Source organism: Nicotiana tomentosiformis, chromosome 7 (assembly GCF_000390325.3).
Source record: "Nicotiana tomentosiformis chromosome 7, ASM39032v3, whole genome shotgun sequence".
NCBI classification, from domain to species: Eukaryota; Viridiplantae; Streptophyta; class Magnoliopsida; order Solanales; family Solanaceae; genus Nicotiana; species Nicotiana tomentosiformis.
Window position 1 is genome coordinate 22347232 of NC_090818.1, and position 19655 is coordinate 22366886.

The 19655-nt window shown below is 38.6% G+C and overlaps 1 non-coding gene across 1 annotated transcript; it reads left to right on the forward strand.

The window, feature by feature from the left end:
- The first annotated feature begins 7100 nt into the window (after positions 1–7100).
- On the forward strand, positions 7101–7193 carry TRNAY-GUA (transfer RNA tyrosine (anticodon GUA)). The gene is made up of 2 exons: positions 7101–7137; positions 7158–7193. It is a non-coding gene; the product is annotated as a tRNA-Tyr (tRNA).
- Positions 7194–19655: the final 12462 nt, after the last annotated feature.

Consider the following 19655-nt stretch of genomic DNA (forward strand, 5'->3'; position numbering starts at 1 on the left):
GAACTCAAAATGATGTGAAGATGAAGTACAACCAGCATAAGAAAACAGTTGAAGAGTTAGCAGCTGAACATTGGCAGCGATCCGCTATGTGTTTTAAATGCGGTGGAAATCATCTATGGATTTATTGTCAAGCAGGTAGGTATTCTTCCTATGGTTCATCTTTTGAACACTCTCACTTTGCCTCTAGTCCATACAGTTATAAGGATTCATATGGGTACAATTCTGACTCTGGTTGGGATGAATACACTTATTATGACTGGAATGAAAGTGAAGTGAGACAACCACCTCAAGAGGAGAATGATAGTTTAGAAGAGCTTATGTATAAGTTCATAAATAAGGTGGAAGAGAGATTTACACAAGATGATGAATCCATTAACAATCTAACAATGCAAAAATAATAAGTACACTTTTAGAAAGCTCATTGCATTGTGATGGTGAATATATAGAGGAAATACCCGGTGAGAATAAGCCTACCCGAGATGATGAACATCTACAGAGCGAGTTTTCTACTCTATAAGAGGACTATGTTTCAACTGAGATGATTAAAAATGAGGCTTTGATTGATTATAAATCAATAGAAGAAGAGTTCAACCCCCCCTCCCCCCATCCATATATCCACATTTATAATTTTTAGTAGAAGAGAATGAGGAACAAATGGTCTTGGACTTATCAGAGGAACACTCACATGACCTTTCTTCTTCATTTTCTTATTCTAACCGTGATCATGTGGATTTTATTTTTTGGGATTTACAGGAATATGCAGGGATTGATCTTGTGAATGAATGTAGAAATAATTTGAAGATAATCTTACAAGAACAATCCACCGCTCAAAATGAGGCCAAGAAAGAAAGAAAATAGCGGGTCTTGCAAGTATCCTTAAAGGACTTTGGCATGATGAGCTCAATAAAGAATCCCGAGGAGCGAAAGTGAAAAATGCATTCAGAATTAGGGGTGGAGTTCACAAATTCTCGGAAACAGAAAAAGTTCAGGGAGTTTTCTTTACCTCTTGCTTTTTATTTGTGTGTCATGGGGACATACCACAATTTAAAGTGTGGGGTGAGGATATAAATATGTAAATAACTGTTTGTTTTCGTTTCTTGTGCTTGTTTTCGTTTCTTTTGATTGAAATTTTTAAATTCGAAGAAAAAAATATATATATTATTTTCTTTAGGTAGTATAATAATCCCCCCTTGGTTTTTCTTTGTGTCGCGGTTCTTTTCCAAGGGTTTTGTTTGAATCGGGTATAGTTAGTTTTTATTTTTTTAGGAGTAGGAGATCTTGTGTTGTGATTTTAACTGAAAGCAATATCTCTTGACTTTATTATGCCTTGAGAATAGTAAGTGCTTTAGTTGTGACACTTGGGCTCAATTTTTGACTCTTGTATAAGCACCTTAAATTGTATGATCTTAACTTTGCTTAACTACTTTGATTAGAGTGTCTTGATGAGTCCAATCCTGAGTGAGTTATGTGCCATGTGTGTGTGAGATTTTGTGTATTATGTGCATTATATTTGATGTCTAGAACTTGCCCCGTATGTTTGCAAAGCGAAAATAGTAGTTTTATTCAGTCTTGGAAGTGATATAGGCGTTTCTTTATTGAGCCAGTTATATGTTGCTCCTACATAATTGTTATGTATCTTAGTTAACCCCTTTGAGCCTGTAATCCTGCTTCTTTGGCAACCACATTACAAGCCTTAACCATTTTACCTCTCGTGAGCATTTGAAATTGTTATGAACTTTGTAAAAGTTAAAGTGTGGGGTGTTGGTTGGCTTTTGAGTGGAACTAATGAAATAAGGAGAAATGTGCACTGTTTTAAAAAAAATAAAAATTAATAAGAGTCATGTAAATTGAAAAAAATATATAGTTGCATTGTTGTGTAAATATTCATTGATAGTGGTAATTTTTGATGTATGTGTGCTTAAAGAAGTGGGGAGTTGACATATATTGACGTAAATGTGGAGTTATGATTTGACAAAAGTGTGGAATTTTGAACAACCGATTTTATGTATTAAAGTACTTAAGGAGGTGTAGTCATGCTTATATCCAAATATATCTTACCCATCCCACAACTTACATTACAACCAAATAAATTTTTACTTGATCCTTGACTGAATGAGCTCAATTAGTAGAGTATTACATTATGGGCAAGTTTATGGTACGTCTTTTGTGGCACATGAATGTTGTTTCTGAGAGAGTAAATTCTTCGTATCTTGAGTTCCTAATTGTTCTTAAACTTTATTGTGTGTGGAACTACTCTCTATTATTGTGTGAGGGCACTTGATTCACGAAGGAAAGGTAATGTCATTGACCTTTGTGTTAGAGTAAGTGAGCAGGTTGTGAAAAATGCGTGGTGTTGTTGAGTCAACTCTTGAGGCGAGGTTGTTACTATAATGTGCTTAATCTGTTCTATTATTCTTGGTGTGATGGGTTAGGAGAGTTTTTTAAAAAGGTCGTGTCTATGTGAATTGTAGTTTGATTGCTTGAGGACGAGCAATGATTAAATGTGGGGTGTTGATGGTAGGCTATAATCCCGTATTTTAGTTGCTTATTGCACTCTAATTCACTGCACTTTACTTATGTTGAGCTTTAATTAGTATTATTTTGCACTTATTATGTATTTTATACCGTGTAGGAGTGATCCCGAGTTGTTTAGATTTTACGGAGCTAATTCGAGCTATTTGAAGCTTTGAAGTCTGAGTAAAGGCCTAAAGGATTAAGTCGGGGTCGAAAATTGAGTATGCATAAAAACTAGATGAAATTATAGTGCAAGCTAACGTGGCTAATAAGGTGCTAGTGAAAAAATACATAATGCAAAGGATTAAAGCTAATATTAGAAGATAAGCACAAATAATTGAGAAATGAAAGAGATAATGGAAAATTAGGCAAAAAGCATTAAAGAGGGCATTCTTGGGGGACAAAGCATTAAAGAGTCACATCTAATTAGCATGCCTGCATACGTGGGGGACAAAGGTTTTTGGTCAATTTTGTGCAAATTGAAAGTTGCTGGAAAATACCACTAATGCGACGCACGCCGCGTCGCCCAGTGCGGTGCGGCAGTGCAAATTACACCCAGAAAGTGATTTGCAAATCGTACTGGAATTGCCCACGAGCGTGTTGCATGTCGCGGCGCAGTAGCACAAAAATGTTAGAGTATCTTCCCATTTCCGCTAAAAGGGTAGTTTCGTCCGGAGATTATTGGGGTAGGGGGGGGGTCTTAAATACACGAAAAATAACATTTTTAGGACTTTTGACACAATTTCGACCTAAGGAGGCTAAGGATGAGTTGGAAGAATACAAGCACAAGGATTTCATCATTCCTTCCTCACTCAAGATCCAGGTTTGGATTGAATTTATGTTTTCCTATACTTTAGTTATATTTGTAAAGAACTTCTCCATGTCTATGGAGTAGTTCCTTTTGGGTTTTAATTTGATGGATTTGGTGTATTGATGATTGTTTGTGGATTATAACTCTATTCTTATGTATTTGAATCGTTTTGGAAGATTTAATTATTGCATCTATATTCACTAGTTCATGTAATCAAGAGAGGTATAATTGTGATATCTTTGCATTATATTGTTGGTTGAGTTCATAGATTCTTCTAAGTAATCGAAAGAGGCTAGTTGAATCATTGATTAAACCTGGTTAGGAAAATAATCGAAAGAGGTTTTTCTAAAGATTGATCCACTACGCATTATTGCATATCTTCACAGTATTGATCCACTACGCATTATTGCATATCTTCACAATGCTTAAATTGATTCATCTTGTGAGGTTAAGACTTAATCGAGAGAGGAGTTTTTGCTAAACGTTTGAACTAATAATAGAGTGAATTCGAGAGACTCACTTGAACATTGGAAGTGAATTATATAGAGTTAGACCCCGAACAATTATCTTGCACTTATTCCGTCAAAACCCTATCCTGTCCCACCGATAACTTTAATTGTTTATTCCTTATTTCGATAGTCACTAGGTAATACATGTAGATTTTAGATTCTTAGTCATATAAATCTCAACTGTTGATCCTCCTGAATAGCAATCAAGCTAAAAATTACGAGACTACTATTTAAATCCAATCCCTGTAGACACGATATTATACTATACTATCTTTGACCAGTGAGCACAATTTAAGTGTGTGTTTTGCGCTTGTCACATATACAATATCTGGCCAAGTACAATCAGTCACATATTCTCAAGCTTCCAATTAAGCTAACATATTTCCTTTTGATTTATCACATCATTATCACTTTGTACAGGGAATAAGTGAACACTTGAATCAAAAGGAATAACATGCTTGCAATCAATAAAATTATATTTTTTTCAAAATTTTCTCAACATAATGTGACTAATCAAGGATACTTGCATTACATGTTTTAATAATTTTTTATTTCAAGAATAAAATTTGCCTCACCCAAATCATTCATGTCAAAATGTCTACTAGGCATGCTTTTAGTTTCTCCAATAACATTCATATCAGAGCCAAATATTAACAAATCATCAACATAAAGGCAAACAATTACATGTGAATTATTTCAAGACTTATGATAGATATACTTATCACAATCTTTTGATTTAATCAACTTTCACTCTTGCACGAATATTCAAAATTTTCATGCAAGAATTTTTTATTTCTTTTACCCCCAATATTTCTAGAAATATGAAGATTCATAATCATAAATAATATAATCACATAGTCAAGAAAGTATAAGGTTAAAAGTTTTTACCTTTCATCCGCTTGAGTTAACCAAGTAAAAAAGTTTTTACCTTTCCATCTCATAAAGAGAGTGAACTTCTACCTTACAATAACAACAACAACAACAACCCAGTATAATCCCACTAATGGAGTGTGGGGAGAGTAGTGTGTACGCAGACCTTACCCCTACCCTGGGGTAGAGAGGCTGTTTCCAATAGACCCTCGGCATCCTTCCCTCCAAGAACTCCCCACCTTGCTCTTGGGGTGACTCGAACTCACAACCTCTTAGTTGGAAGTGGAGGGTGCTTACCATCAGAGCAACCAACCTTATCTACCTTGATATCCACTATTTTTTCAACTGCATAAAAATTGAATCTCCTTAAAATTGTCGGTGAAATTACAATTAATTACAGCTGAAAAATAAGATGAAGAAAATTAAATAAATACTCTTCAGGTTGAGGTACGTATATCTCGCTCTCTTTAAGGAGATTCAAGCCCACTACGGTAGCATCATTACCGGTCCAACAGTAATACTCTTGACTTGTCCCCTCCAAAATACAATAACCCGGCAACATCGTATGACTCGAACTAACTCTGGACAAGTTGTTGTGTCCAAAACTCTACCAAAATGAACACCTTCCTGCAACAGAAATAATATTCTCTTTTGTCGAGAATAAGTTGGAGACTTAAATTTTCTCCTTCTCTTAACTTTCTTTTTCACTATACCAAGTTCACTTTTTTCATACACACTACTAAATTATCCCATTCCAAACACAAGGAGGAAACACCACTATTTATAGGTGTAGAATCTCTTCTATGAAATAAATAATAAGGTAGCGAAAAAATAAAATTATAGAACATGATTGTTGGTTACAAAATTTAATCTTTAGTGGGTAATTAGTGGTAGATCATGACATTAGTGATTTCATGAGTTACACAAAAGTAATGATCACTTTCTTACCAATTTATAACCACCATCTCACAAGAAATAATGCACTTTAATATTATAATTTTGATATTAAAATGCACTAACACCAGCACTCCTTGATATTACTAAGAAACTAATTGAGTCTCCAAAATGTGAACAATATGATAAAAATGTGGAGGACTTTGTGCATATTATCAGAGATTGTTTACTATCTAAATGAACATGGAATAAGTTCATTTCATTGAATGGGATTAATACTTTGAATGAGAAGCCAATACTTGGCTGTAGTGGTGGCAAAATAGATAAAAATAATAATTATCTATCCATATTATTCATTAAAACATTGGTTGGATAATTAACTTTTTAAAAATAGGTCAAATATGAATAAGATCCCTATTATCCACTTAGAAATAAATAACCAATGAGTTTAACTTTTACATTTGCAAAGACTCAAAGTAGGGGTTTCTCAAATTTGGGAGATTAGGAATCCTCCTAAAACTCCAAAAGTGATCATATTCAAGAAGCAATAGATAATATGTATATCGATATTATTCGCCGGTTAACCCATTTTCTATTCGTATTAAATATGAGTCAGGTCAGATATTTTATCTATTTTTATATTACCCATTTTCGATCAGTTCATATCCGACCCACCCGCCTGTTTGCCACCCCTACTTAAATGATTTTATGATATCATAAATAACAATTGTATATATGGGAAGAGCAAAACATAAATTTGATTAAAAAAAAGTATGTATCTATCGAACTTATATACTAGCAAATTAAAGATTATCCTAAGAAAATTGATGAAATGCTTCCTTCACAAATCTCTATACCTAAAACCAGCCAAAAGCAAAAGTTTTGATCAATTCCTTATGCAAGAAAAATGAAACTTATTATTGATGTCATGAACTGTGAAGATCGGAAATGCTATTTTTGGAGGGATCATTAAGAAAGACCAAGAAAAACGAATGAAGTCTATATCAATCGTCGTTACAAAACTTTGTAACATCGAATAAGGTCTCAAATTAGTACAAGAAAGGGGATACAAAAAATTAAAAGTGAAGACGAACTGCCTACTTATTGTCAAGTTTATCAAAGAGGAGGACACACAATATCATCCTCTAAGGCGACAATTGAAGATTGTAAATATTTGCTAGAAGTGAATAAAGATATTATTATACACATATCACATATGGAAGGAGACAAGCAAATAATTTGTTAATATGGAAAAATATGCTCAAGAAAATATAGTTTATTCGCTTAATAGATTTAAGTCATGCAACTTAGGAAAGGCATTAAGAAATTTATTACTACGTCTTTTCAATAAAATCGAAAAAGTGAACGAGCACTTTATGACCGAAGGACAAATTCCATTTATTAACTGTAAACTTAGCTGAGGTGATTGGGAAAAAATAGCAATAAGTACATCAGGAAATCTCGCATTCAAAATACAAAAGTGTTGCACAGACTGTCAATAGCCGACCTTAGCTCAGTTGGTAGAGCGGAGGACTGTAGTGGGCAAAGCCTAACAGCAAATCCTTAGGTCGCTGGTTCGAATCCGGCAGGTCGGATGTTTTTTTCAATTTTTTATTGACGGGATAAAATGAAATAACTAGGTCATTAAACGAAAGTAGAATATGATGAGATTAAACCAAATATGCAACATAACCAATTTTCGAAAGAAAAAACTTAGCTAATCAATTCATATTTGCATTTTCTTTATTTAATAGTTTGGTTTTCACAAAAATATATAATCGACTTTTACGCATTTTTTCTATTTTTTAAGATATAAATTGTATAGGGTAAAATATGATATGACACGTGGTCGTCTAAAGGGAGGATACGTGGAACCCAAGATGGGGATGACCACAAGACCAAATGCAACTATTCCGCTTGTCACTAGAAATGATAACGTTCATAAATGTGTGTTAAATGCTCTGCGCCCGACAATATTTAATAGGAAATATTCTGCAGCATTAAGAGCGACGGTCCATTACAGAGAATTTGACATTTATGTTCACCATTATGTCTTCATCAATGACCCTTATAATTGACATTAAAGGAGGACACGATCCTAGTACCCCCTTCCTTAGACATAGGTATAAATAGTTATCTCAGTTATCATTGTAAGGGGAACGAATTTTCCGACTAAACTTATACTAAATTCTATATAAAGCTTAACACAATCTTACCTTTCTTACTTTTTGATCTCATCATTGTTGTGCCCGGAAATCCTGTTCTCGGAACTGTCATCTCTACTGTTTCATCTACATTTCAAGGCTAAGTATTGTATATTTTTTTAATTATTGTATTATTTCAGGATCAAATTAGTTCACTTGTCTAGAAACCACATATAAATTTAACTGTACCGTTTTATGGGTAAACAATTTGGCGCCCACTATGGGGCCTAGACAGTCGTGCAATTAAATTGATCCTTGCCTTTTTTACTAACGCGATTAGATTGTTTCGTCTTAGAAAAATCATAAAAAAATGGCAGATAACACTGTTGACAACACGCACAACCTTGAAATTCGAGGGGATCAACCTCATTTTGAGGATTCAATCAGTGACACCCGCAATGAGGAGAATGACGCCACGTCGGTGCATGACAGACAATACCCTCGATAGGTTCGAGATACAACTCCCGATGATGCTGATGAGGAGCATGTCGTGGATGAGGTGAGGGTCCTGCAAGAGCAACACTCAATCATTCTAGGCCATCTCACGCGGCAGGATCAAGTTATGATGGAACTGAAGCAGGCACTATCAGGGGCTTCAAAAAATGCAAACAGACGAGACCCAATTCCTCCTGATGTTCCCGCAAACCAAACGACGCAGAGAGCCGACAACAACACTCCAAGGGGCGAAGTTGGCTCCCATGGGGCCGGGGGGAGTAGATCCGGTCTCAACAACGAGAACAACCCATCGAAAATGAACTTTTACGGTTTATGAGGGAAGTAAACGCCCGCATGGACCAAATCTCGGGCGTGCCACCAATATTGAAAGGCCCAGACTCGAAGAAGTATACTCAATTGCCGTATAAGCCGAGTGCGGCACCGGACCTAATCCCAAAGCGGTTTAAAATGCTCGAAGTGCCAAAGTATGACGGTACTCCAAACCCACATGAGCATATTACCACCTACGCAACGACGGTAAAAGGAAATGATTTAGCTCCTCACGAAATTGAATATGTGTTGCTAAAGAAATTTGGAGAAACTCTCGCGAGGGGAGCTCTAACGTAGTATTCATTATTACCCGAGCATTCCATAGAGATCTTTGAGATGCTCGCGGATTCTTTCATCAAGGCTCATGCCGCGGCCAGAAAAGTACAAGCCCGAAAGGCCGACATATTCAGGATAGCATAGGGAGAATCTGAATTATTACGAGAGTTCGTTACCCGATTCCAGAAAGAAATAATGTTTCTCCCTACCATCCCGAACGAATGGGCAGCTGAAGCATTCACCAAAGGATTGAATCCGAGAAGCTCAGACACGTCCCGAAAGCTGAAGGAAAGCTTGCTTGAGTTTCAAGCAACAACTTGGGCAGATGCCCACAACCGGTACGAGTCAAAGATAAGGATCGAAGATGACCAGGTCGGTTCCACATCATCGGCCAAAGGACGGGAGAAGAGCAAAGAAAAATCAAAGGATAACTACGACGCGGACATACAAACTTTGAGGGGCCGGTTTTTGCCCTACGAGCGGACCGAAGGTCGTGGCAGAAATTTCTAGGTAGCAAACAAGTTCATCGTTGACAAAGGGACCGATCATGGTCAAAATAATAGATCACTCCAGGATAAAGAGACGTTGGGATCTCGGGATCCTTCTTACCCCAAGTTATCGGAATATAACTTCAACGTCAGTATAATGGAGTTGGTGTCAGCCATGAGAAACATTAAAGAGGCACGATTCCCGAGACCTATGAGATTCGAATCCATCCAGAGAGATCCCAACTTATAGTGCGAGTACCATGGGACGAACGGTCACCGTACAGGGGACTGCCGGCACATCCAGGAAGAAGTGGCTACATTATTGAAGAATGGTCACCTCATAGAATTCTTGAGTGACCGAGCTAAGAACAATTATGGTTGTAACAGAGACAATCCAGAACCTTTGAAAGTAGGAGAAGGACCCACACGCCAAACGATCAATATGATCTTCGAGGGGAATGCGATTAACGGGGTCACCTTTTCAGCAGTGAAGAAGACGAAAGTATCAATAACTCATAGTAAAAGACTCCGGGAAGACGATATCATTTTCATGGAGGAGGAAGCAGATGGATTGCTGTTACCATACAACGACACACTGGTAATTTATTTACATGTGTTAGATTTTAGATTAAACGTGTTCTAGTGGATCCAGGAAGTTCGGCTAATATCATACAATGGCGAGTATTGGAGCAAGATAAACTCACTGGAAGCATTATTCCGGCAACAAAGCTCCTCGTTGGATTCAACCATGCGAGCGTGATGACCCGGGGAGAGATTTTGCTGTTCACGAACACTGAAGGAGTAATAAAAACAACTCTCTTCGAAGTAGTAGATGGTGACATGAGATACAACATCATTCCGGGAAGGCCATGGCTACACGAGATGAAAGTTGTACCCTCAACATATCACCAATTGCTGAAGTTTCCAATGCCCAAAGAATCAATCGGATAAGAGGTGATCAATCGACAACAAGGGAGATGAATGCAATCTCAGTTTCTAGTAGCAAAGGGAAGGAACGCGCGATATAGCAATTATAGGAATCGACACTACTCCCGAGCTAGAATGAGTTAGCCGGAAGCAGAGTCATCAGAATAATATTAGGTGCCAAGATATTTCCAAGTTCTAGAAGATTCAAACGCAACAAAATCCACGGCGGAGGAACTGGAGTAATTTGCATTATTCGAGGAATTCCTAGAAAGAAAATTCCATTTGGGGACAGGACTACACCCGGAGCTCATGTCTGGTTTTATTGAAGTCCTTAAATTTAATGATGATTGTTTTGCATGGTCGCACGAGGATATGACAGGTATCCCGACGGAAATAGCCGTGCACAAGCTGAGTTTGGATCCCAATGTACCTCAGGTAAGACAAAAGAAACGCCCTATTGCCGAGGCCAGGAATAAATTCGTCAAAGAAGAGGTAACCCGCTTGCTTAAAATCGGTTCGGTCTGAGAGGTAAGATATCCGGACTGGGTAGCCAATGTAGTAGTAGTTCCTAAGAAGAACAATAAATTTTGTATGTGTGTATACTATAAAGACCTTAATAAGGCGTGCCCGAAAGACTCATTCCCACTGCCAAATATCAATCAGATGATTGATGCCACGGCCGGGCATGAGTTGATGAGTTTCCTCGATGCTTATTCTGGGTACAACCAAATAAATATGAACCCAGAAGATCAGGAAAAAACTTCGTTTATAACGAATTTCGGTACATATTGTTACAATGTAAGGCCATTCGGGTTGAAAAATGCCGGAGCCACTTATCAACGGCTCGTAAATAACATGTTTGAAATGCAAATAGGAAAGACTATGTAAGTTTATATAGACAATATGCTCGTTAAGTATTTGAATACAGGTGACCATCTTAAGCATTTGCAAGAAACATTCGATATCCTAAGGAAGCATAACATGAAATTTAATCTCGAGAAGTGCGTGTTCGGGGTCAATTCTCGTAAGTTTCTGGGATTTCTAGTCTCACAAAGGGGAATTGAGGTAAACCCCGACAAAATCAAGGCCATAGAGGATTTTACGGATCAATTGTCGAACGTAAAGGAAGTCCAAAGGCTCACAAGAAGACTAGCATCTTTGAGCAGGTTCATTTCCCAGTCGTCGGAAAATGTCATCGCTTCTTCACACTGCTCAAAAAGAAAAATAATTTTGAATGGACACCGGAGTACCAACAGGCTTTGAAGGATCTGAAGAAGTATTTATCAAGCCCTCCATTACTCTCAAAACCAAAAGAAGGTGAAACATTGCTAGTCTACCTCGCAGTTTTAGAAGTTGCGGTAAGTGCAGTTTTAGTCCTGGTGGATGAAGGTATGCTATTTTCTATTTATTACGTTAGCAAAATTTTAACGGGAGCAAAAACTCGCTACTCACATCTGAAAAACTGGCCTTAACTCTCGTAGTCGCCACTCGGAAGCTGAGGCCCTACTTCCAATGCCAACTGATAGCTGTGGTGACTACTTTTCCTTTGCGAAACATCCTCCATAAACCCGAGCTCTAGGGAAGATTGGCCAAATGGGCCGTCAAAATGAGTGAGTTTGACATAGAATATAAACAAAGGTGTACTCATACTATACCTGTTAATCGGGCCGGGCTGACCTGTTTACAACTCGGTTCAGCCTGGTTCAGCCCGGTACTGTAGCGTGGGGGCGGGCTGGGACGGGTTGGGCGGGGAGCGGAATTCAAACGAATAATTTTTGATACCGGTGTACCGGAACCTGCTAAGCCCATTAACGGGTTTTTAACGGGCTACAACCCGGTTCAGCCCATTTTTTAACGGGATTTTTTAAAAAAAATTATTTTTTGGACCGTTGCCAACGTTCAAATTCAAATATTGCAAATTATCCTACTATTGCAAATGGTTTAGTTCATATTGCTGAAATTTCTCTTTTACTACATAATTTGAAGAAGAAAGAAGGATATACTTCTGTTGTTGAATCTATACTAGATAAGTTTAAAAATTATTTCTACCCAATTTCCCTATTTACCTTATTGGTGATATTTTAAACCCTTCTATCAAAATGGCCACTTGTCGCCAATTAATCACTGCTTTATATTCTTATATGGATATTGGACTAACTGAAACTCCTGATATTGACACTTGTATTTCTGATCTACACAAACATTTAGAAACATTATACAATTATTATGCTAACATTGTTGATGCTTCTTTTACTGTAGATGCAAATATTCCTTCAAGTTCAGTTTCAACATCTGGGACCAGTACTTTGTATGATAATGATGGTGTTGAAGATTATTTGATTTGGTCTACACTAGGGGAGCATCAACAAACCAGTAGCAAGAATATTAATGAACTTCAATTCTACTTGCAAAAGTCAGCAGAGCCCCGCACAAAGGAATTTCTACCACTGGGTTGGTGGAGGAGCAACTCAAATCAATTTCCTGTTCTTTCGGCCACGGCTCGAGACGTGCTAAATGTGCTGATTTCAACAGTCGCATCAGAGAGCGCATTTAGCCAAGCAAGGCAGCAACTAGAATATACCCGTCATTCATTGGGCATCAATGCTTTGGAAATTCTAGTGTGTTTTAGAGATTGGATAAGATCAGAATGACGAAATCAAGGGCGTGACGAGGTAGAAGAAGCGGAGGACCAAGAAATTGGAGATATAATAGTTTATGGTTCTAATTCAACCAATGCCGAAAATCAAGAACCTCATGTTGACATGGATGAACTTACAAAAATGATGCAAAGCATGTGATGTACTATTTTTTTTTTATAATTGTTGTAAACTTTTAATTTGCAAGTTCAAAAATAACAAAATCAAAAAAGAACTTGCAATTTAATTTGAAGTATTATATATTATTCAATAAAAATATCAAATAAAAGTTTTCGGAGCTTGATCCTTACATATTGCCTATTGGTCTTATTAAATAATTTTTTGTAGCCAATTACTTTCAAATTTCAATTTTAAAATTGTAAAATTCAAATTTCAAATTTAAAACTTTAACTTTAAAGTTTAATTCTAAGCCTTGAAAGTTTGCAAACACTTAAGTATCAATAACATTGAATAAGAAAACAAAATTTACTAAAAAAAAATAAAATTGCACGGCCCGGTCCAGCCCGCTAAGCCCGAAATCGAACGGACAAAAAAACCCGAAAAAGTACAGCCCGCTAACAGCCCGCAACGTTCAACGGACGGGCTGGTTTTTTTTGTGTCCAACCCGTCCTAGCCCGCCCGTTAGACACCCATAACGCATACTACACTTCTGCATATTTTTGTGCATAGCCAGGTATTGGAGATATCGGGCTCGAACATAGTTAGAGCGTGATCGCAAGGATTCAAGGTAGAGCTACTTGATCGTCGCAGTCCCTTGGAGTCTTTCCATTTTATTTTACTGTCAACTCTTAGTCGAACAGTATTGTATATCGATCCTTGAGATCATTGCATGTATTCCGTTAGAGTTCGTGAATCAGTATTAACAATCTTGGGAGGTTTTCATAGTTGTTTCTGCTTTTGGTTTTGACACTTGTATTATATTATATAAATTTCAAAAACAAAATGGCTTGAAATGAAATATTAATCGGCTTACCTAGTCTTAGAGACTAAGTGCCATCACGACGCCTGAGGTGGGATTTTGGGTCGTGACAGAAAAGTAACCCAAAATACCCGGGAGCTTAACGCGGGGAAGCTAGGTCCAACATGGGAAGATCCCTACCGGATTTCAGATATCACCGAGAAAGGATCATACGAGTAGAGAACTAGAATGGAGACAAGTTGCCTAGCAACTGGAACGTGGCATACCTCAAAAGATATTATTGTTGATGAACATTATTCAAACGAAAAGTATGTGCTGCACTCTTTTTCCCTTCGTTAAGTTTTTGTCCCAATTATGTTTTTCTGGCAAGGTTTTTAATGGGGCAGCAACAGAAATCATACTACGAAGACAACAACAATAAAACCTTTGATAGCAAGGCAAACAAGCAAGCTTACACTCGGGGACAATTAGATAATCTTTGGTGCGATAGCAAATTTCCACTGGGAAGTTAAGTTTGCTACCGAACAAAAGTTACCCAACCGTTCACGAGCGCAAACCACTAGAGGGTTATTAGATATTCCTTCACTCGATAGCATAAATTCCTCAGGGGAAGTAAAATTGTGTTACCAAGTTGAGGATTATCTAGCAATTCATTAGTGGAATCTTCGAAGATACGAGACTTTCAGTGTTCCAATTCTCACTCTTCGCAATCGAACACTCGGGGGGAGGGGGGGAAATGATATGAGGATACGACAACAATGACTGCCACATCAACCGGGGAATGAAAATCCGAAAACAAAATGCATCATTAGGACTAGGGACTGTGCAGCCAGCCCTGTAGAAACAAGTTGTACAAGATAACCACAAGTAATTGCAATTTCTTTTCAGCATAGCAAATGCTTATGTATTTTTTGAAAATAGAAGGAATAAAATGAAAACCTTTTGTTTTTATCTTGTTTCTTGTCTGAACGATGAATAAACTTTGTCATTTGAAAGTTACAAGTACTTCAAATGTTAGTACCATAATGAACATGAGACTTCCTCTTCAAGAGAACCGTAAACATAAGAGGGCCCTCTCTTATAAAAAAGCCTCACATTAAAGGGTTGGTTCCGGAAGAATTTATGCCCGGATTAGAAGATGCCATCATGGAAAAATACATCCGAAGCCACATATGAAAAGGACGCAAAAAGTAAACTTGCGCAAATACTTATAGAAACCCTCACGTAAAAGGGATAACGCTCGGAACCAAAGTGCTTCGAGGAAAACACATTCGAGACTACATATAGTAAAGCGCGAACAAGAAAACATGGGCAGAATTCTTGAGCAAGTGCAAAGATTAAATACTTGCATGGATATTCAAGCGAAAGTAAGACTCAAACGATACTTGAGCAAAAATATGTATTTGTTTACAAGAACGTGCCAAAATGGTAAAAGTTCAAAATGGGAAAAAGAAGAGAAAAGCTAAACTGCAGCGCCTCCGGAACCAGGAGGAAGAAAAGTGTCCGCATTCCCGGGAGAAGTAGGTGGGTCCACCGATGGCTCGACATTTTCCCCAGTTTGGTCTTTAGCATCGATGCCTTCTGATCCCTCTTTAGTTCCCGAAAATTCGAAATCGGAACCAAAAGAACCAGGAGCATCAGACTGTGCTGGGAGTCCATTTTTAGCAGCTAACTCAAGCTCTCAGGCCTTAGCAATTTCGGCATCATAGTCGATGATTCCATCTTTGGCCTCCTCCAAGGTTTTTCTCCTCATGCTATTGTCACGACCCCAATTCACCCTCCGTAGGATGTCATGATGACACCTAGTCTCTAAGACTAGGTAAGCCTAATAAATTGCGGAATAACATAATAAGAATCTGAAACTCAAACCTCAATAGTTGTGATAAATGAAAACTGCAAGTCAAAGAACTACAATATCCCAAAACCCGGTAGAAACAAGTCACAAGCTTCTAAGAGGAATACTAATGTGGTCTGCGGATGCTGGCAGATGTACCTTGAAGTCTCCGCACACAGGTAGCTCACTGATATCTGGGCTGGTAAGAAGTACTTGGATCTGCACAAAAAAGATGTGCAAAAGCATAGTATGAGTACCCCGCAGCGGTACCCGGTAAGTTCCAAGCCTAACCTCGGTAGAGTAGTGACGAGGTCAGGTCATGCCCTACTAGAAATAATAGAAAAGTAAGACAGAGGATATAATAATATAACGAAATGACTGAGAAGTGAACAACACAACAAATAGAGGTAAACAACAGGGGCTCTCCCGAGGTACTGCCTCATAGTCCCGAAAATAAATATGAAGTACAGGGAGATCTCTCGAGGATCCGCCTCGTAGTCCCAAAAGTAAATATGCAGTACATGGGGTTCTCCCGAGGAACCGTCTCGTAGTCCCAAAAGTAAATATGCAGTATAGGGGGATCTCCAGAGGAACCTCCTCATAGTCCCAAAAGTAAATATGCAGTACAAAGGGATCTCCCAAGGAACCGCCTCGTAGTCCCAAAAGTAAATATGCAATATATATCCGAAGGAAACAACGAATTTACAACAAGAATCTCTCAGTTAAAGATTTAAATCAAATCAAATAAGCAGGTAATTCAACTAAGCATGTTGCACATATTGCAAGTAAAAGTTAGGGCACGTAGCCATGTGATACTAGACTAAACATGATCACTACATATACTAAAGCAACTCAATTAAAGAATTTAAAAGTAGACTACTCAGCAAGAACCAATATTTTTAAATTTAGCCCGTGTACGCACTCGTTACCTCTCGTACACGACGCTCACATATCACAAAATATTACAACAGTATCAAATCCTAAGGGGATTTCCCCTACACAGGGTTGGACAAGCCACTTACCTCAAGCCAAGCTCAATCAGTCAATAAGAAATCCTTTCTCTCGATTTTCCGACTCCGATCGGCTCGAATCTAGTCACAATTAATTTGATTCAGTCAATACAAATTATAGGAATTAATTCCATATGAAAATATAGAGTTTTCAACAAAAACTCGAAATTGCACTCAAATATCGTCCGTGAGACCCACATCTCGGAACCCGACAAAAATTATAAACTATGAATGCCTATCCAACTACGAGTCTAACCATACAAATCTCGCCAAATTCCGACATCAACTCGACCCTCAAATCTTCAATTAAAGTCTTTGAAGATTTCTACCATTTTCAACCCAATCTTTACCCATTTGAACTCAACAATCTTTCCCCAAACCCTATTGGTACGTGTATATATAAATAATACTCTCACACCCAAAATTATACTTTTAATCACCAATCTTTACCCAAACTCGAAATTGAAGACTACGGTTAGAAATTCTTACTTCTTTGAAGCCATAACAAGATCCTTGTGAAATCTTCAAACCTTGAACAAGAATTGATGGACAAATGACTAGGTCTTCACTTTCTCTCTCTAATGCTCTCACCTCTCTCTAAATTATCAGATGAAACCCTTCAAAATGACCCCTAGTAGTGTTTTATAAGAATGGGGTCGGGTTTATAAAACCAGAAAAATGAAGCTCCAAAACACATTCTGCGGTCGCATATGTGACCGCATAATGCTCATGCGGCCCGCGAAATGGCCCTCGGAACTGGGTATTTTCTGCCCGGGTGTGCGATTACTATGCAGCCTGCAGACCTGTTCTGCGGTCGTATAATGCACCGCAAAATAGTTATACGGTCGCATAATCGACCGCAGATTTGCACTTACACCTGCCCAGCTTCTGCCCATTCTGCGACCATTCTGCGACCCGTATAGTGATTCTACGCTCGCAAAGTGGACCGCAGAAATGGATCTTTCTGCTAAATATTTTTCTTTAACTCCCCCGCGCACTGTTCAACCCAAAAGGTCAGAGCCGCGGTACAATTCTCAAACACGTAAGCCTAGTTCGACACCACGAAACCTTAATTTTCTTAGCAAAATAATTTTCGGGGTCGTTACACATAAGTCAGCATCCGGTCAACCTTTTCAACTTCAGTTCTAAACCTTGGAACCAAGTGTTCCAAATCATTCCAAAACCTTACCGGACCCAAAGAAATTACCCCGAAAAGTCAAATAACAATCGTAAAGCACAATTTGAGTAGTAAATAGGGAGACGAAGTTGTAATACTCGAAACGACCGGCCGGGTTGTTACAGCTGTACATGGCATAAGTTTTTTCAACAATGAGGGAAGCCGCTTAGAGCTTAAGTTCTTCTTTGAGTTAGGTAACCTCAGCAGAAAGGCTTTCCCGGGCGGACCTAGCGGATTAGAACCTGACGTCAAGGTCGCGAACATTTGAACTAAAGAGCCTATTATGCTCGATAGTTTTCTTGTACTTCTCTTCTAGCTGGGCGTGTTTTGCCCCCACAGAAGCAAGCTTTTCGATTTTAGAGTTCAAGGCTGCCTCTAAATTAATCATTCTTTCAGCGGAGGCAGCCTCACGGTCGGTTGCAGTAAGAACGACGTCCTGGACTTTAGCCCATTTGGACTTGGGTTCATCAAATATAACCCTCAGTAGGCCAATTTCTTGGCTAAGGGTTACCACTTCTTGCTCACTTTGCTACAACCAAACCTCCAAAATAATGGCCTTAGTAGCTTTGCTTTCCAGTTCCGAGAGGCGGAGAATAGTTTGGTCCCGTTCCACCAAAAGTTGATTCCGTTTAGAAGTAAGTTCTTCCTTCTCACGAATCAACCTTTTAAGGCCCTCAGAAGCAAGAAAGTTGGCCTACAAAACAAGAAGAAGTAAAACTTAGAATACATTAATACAAAAGTAGAAGAAGTAATGAAGGAAGAAAAGAACGTGCCGTTGCGGCGTTATACATGGCATTGTTCAACAAGAACTCTCCCGAGAGTGCCTGAATCTTTTCCCAGTCTTTTTTGAAGCCAAAGGCTTCATATAATTAGCAAGCTCCACCGGCTGGGATAGCAAGTTGCATCCGGTAGAGACCGAAAAAGAGTAATGTTTCTCCTCCTTTGTGGATCTTCAGAAGGGGCAGCATAATTTTTCCCCAAATTCCCATGAACTGGGACTGTGGAAGAGGAACACCTTCTTCATGGTCAGGTGCGGCCGATGGAGGTGGTGTAGCAACTGCTGGTGGAATAGTGGATGAAGATGGAAGTGATGTAGCAGTTACTGGTGTGGGTGAAGGTAGAGATGAAGCTGATGGAGTTGAAGAGTGAGAAGCAGCTGCATCAAATGCAATGCTAGCTGTTGGACGCTCGCAAACCAAAGACGGCACGAACCCGTTACTCAGCCCCGCAACACCGGTTACAATAATTGGGGCCCAAAAACGGGAGTTGGCAATTTCTACCAAATCAGATTCTCCCCAAAGTGCCGAGACATTGTCTTCAGTTGGTGTAACTATCTCAACAGGTCGAGCATCTTGTTGAGATGATGAGGATCATAGCCTTTTATGTAGAGAAGCTCCCTCATCACTAGCTTTTTCATCATCATCAATCATCATAGTGTCTATGACCGGCCCGAAAGGAGGACTAGTCGTCATCGACACCGGAGATGACTTGGGGGCATCAATCTTTGCCATCTTATTCTTTTCCCTGGCCGCGGAGGAACATCTTCTCTTTGGTTGCTTATCCTCCGGTCGGGGACTCTGTAAAGAAGTGTTTGTGCCCGAATTAGGCTCGGAGATACCTGTTCGAGTAAGTGCTTCCTGAAGCAGCCTTGCTGCATCATCAAGATCAGCCAAAATGTCCTTCTCGGGGACAACAATAGAGCCCGCAGGTAGACCTAATTTTGTGACCAAGTCAGAAGGGTTCAACCAAATTCTCCATAAACTAAAAAAAAAATAAAAGCAAGGTAAATTAAAATTACCA